Source organism: Natator depressus, chromosome 28 (genome assembly GCF_965152275.1).
Source record: "Natator depressus isolate rNatDep1 chromosome 28, rNatDep2.hap1, whole genome shotgun sequence".
NCBI classification, from domain to species: domain Eukaryota; kingdom Metazoa; phylum Chordata; order Testudines; family Cheloniidae; genus Natator; species Natator depressus.
The window spans coordinates 8,506,348-8,508,847 of NC_134261.1; the positions used below are offsets into that span (position 1 = coordinate 8,506,348).

General features: G+C 66.8%; 1 non-coding gene across 1 annotated transcript; it reads left to right on the plus strand.

The window, feature by feature from the left end:
- Positions 1 to 470: 470 nt before the first annotated feature.
- Positions 471 to 589, plus strand: LOC141980109 (5S ribosomal RNA). Its single transcript, XR_012637484.1, has one exon. It is a non-coding gene; the product is annotated as a 5S ribosomal RNA (ribosomal RNA).
- Positions 590 to 2,500: the final 1,911 nt, after the last annotated feature.

The following is a 2,500-nucleotide window of genomic DNA, read 5'->3' on the forward strand; positions in this document are numbered from 1 at the left end:
ACGGAAAAAAGGATCGGGCCCACCCGAGGCAGGGGAGTCAGTAAGGGAAAGGGGACGAGGCGGCCCGGAGCCGGGTGCCCGGAGCCGGGTGCCCGCGGCCAGGATCGGGCCCCTGGAAGTCTGAAAAAAATTTTTTCACCGACCCCCAAAGTGGTGTTGGGGGGGGCTCACGAAGCCTCCGGAGCGGAAAAAAAAAAACGGAAAAAAGGATCGGGCCCACCCGAGGCAGCGGAGTCAGTAAGGGAAAGGGGACGAGGCGGCCCGGAGCCGGGTGCCCGGAGCCGGGTGCCCGCGGCCAGGATCGGGCCCCTGGAAGTCTGAAAAAAAAATTTTCACCGACCCCCAAAGGGGTGTTGGGGGGGGGCTCATGAAGCCTCCGGAGCGAAAAAAAAAAACGGAAAAAAGGATCGGGCCCACCCGAGGCAGGGGAGTCAGTAAGGGAAAGGGGACGAGGCGGACCGGAGCCGAGTGCCTACGGCCATACCGGACGGAAGGCCCCCGATCCCGTCCGATCTCGGAAGGTAAACCGTCCCGGGCCTGGCTAGTACTTGGATGGGTGACCGCCTGGGAATCCCAGGTGCCGTAGGCAGCTTTTCCCGCTGCGAGCCAGCTCTCTCCTTTTCTGGGGAACAAGGGCAGGGTCGCCCTGCCAGGGGCCCTGGGGCTGAAGTCCCTGCCGGCCACCAGGTCAACCCGGAGCCTGCCCCTCTGCGGCCAGCAGGTCAACCCCATACCGGCAGGGGGTTGACCTGGTGGCCGGGAAGCAGAGCGGCCAGCAGGTCAACCCCATACATTCAGCGGGTTGACCTGGTGGACGGGAAGGAAAGCGGCCAGCAGGTCAACCCCATACTTTCAGCGGGTTGACCTGGTGGCCGGGAAGGAAAGCGGCCAGCAGGTCAACCCCATACATTCAGCGGGTTGACCTGGTGGCCGGGAAGGAAAGCGGCCAGCAGGTCAACCCCATACATTCAGCGGGTTGACCTGGTGGCCGGGAAGGAAAGCGGCCAGCAGGTCAACCCCATACATTCAGCGGGTTGACCTGGTGGCCGGGAAGGAAAGCGGCCAGCAGGTCAACCCCATACATTCAGCGGGTTGACCTGGTGGCCGGGAAGGAAAGCGGCCAGCAGGTCAACCCCATACATTCAGCGGGTTGACCTGGTGGCCCGAAAGCAAACCGGCCACCAGGTCAACCCGGAGCCTGCCCCCGCGGGCAGGGGCCAAGCGGACCCCCCTCCGCCCGGGCTTGCCCTGCTCCGAGCCGGGGCTTAATCCCCGTCCGGCCACCAGGTCAACCCGGAGCCTGCCCCTCTGCGGCCAGCAGGTCAACCCCATGCCGGCAGCGGGTTGACCTGGTGGCCGGGAAGGAAAGCGGCCACCAGGTCAACCCCATACTTTCAGCGGGTTGACCTGGTGGCCGGGAAGGAAAGCGGCCACCAGGTCAACCCCATACTTTCAGCGGGTTGACCTGGTGGCCGGGAAGGAAAGCGGCCAGCAGGTCAACCCCATACATTCAGCGGGTTGACCTGGTGGCCGGGAAGGAAAGCGGCCAGCAGGTCAACCCCATACATTCAGCGGGTTGACCTGGTGGCCGGGAAGGAAAGCGGCCAGCAGGTCAACCCCATACATTCAGCGGGTTGACCTGGTGGCCGGGAAGGAAAGCGGCCAGCAGGTCAACCCCATACATTCAGCGGGTTGACCTGGTGGCCGGGAAGGAAAGCGGCCAGCAGGTCAACCCCATACATTCAGCGGGTTGACCTGGTGGCCGGGAAGGAAAGCGGCCAGCAGGTCAACCCCATACATTCAGCGGGTTGACCTGGTGGCCGGGAAGGAAAGCGGCCAGCAGGTCAACCCCATACATTCAGCGGGTTGACCTGGTGGCCGGGAAGAAAAGCGGCCAGCAGGTCAACCCCATACATTCAGCGGGTTGACCTGGTGGCCGGGAAGGAAAGCGGCCAGCAGGTCAACCCCATACATTCAGCGGGTTGACCTGGTGGCCGGGAAGGAAAGCGGCCACCAGGTCAACCCCATACAGGCAGCGGGTTGACCTGGTGGCCCGAAAGCAAACCGGCCACCAGGTCAACCCGGAGCCTGCCCCCGCGGGCAGGGGCCGGCATACCCCCGTCCGTCCGGGGTCGCCCTGCCCCGGGCTCCGGGCTTAAGTCCCGAGCGGCCACCAGGTCAACCCGGAGCCTGCCCCCGCGGGCAGGGGCCGGCGGACCCCCGTCCGTCCGGGGTCGCCCTGCCCCGGGCTCCGGGCTTATTCCCCGTCCGGCCACCAGGTCAACCCGGAGCCTGCCCCCGCGGGCAGGGGCCAGGCGGAGCCCCGTCCGTCCGGGGTCGCCCTGCCCCGGGCTCCGGGCTTAAGTCCCGAGCGGCCACCAGGTCAACCCGGAGCCAGCCCCCGCGGGCAGGGGCCGGCGGAGCCCCGTCCGTCCGGGGTCGCCCTGCCCCGGGCTCCGGGCTTAATTCCCGTCCGGCCACCAGGTCAACCCGGAGCCTG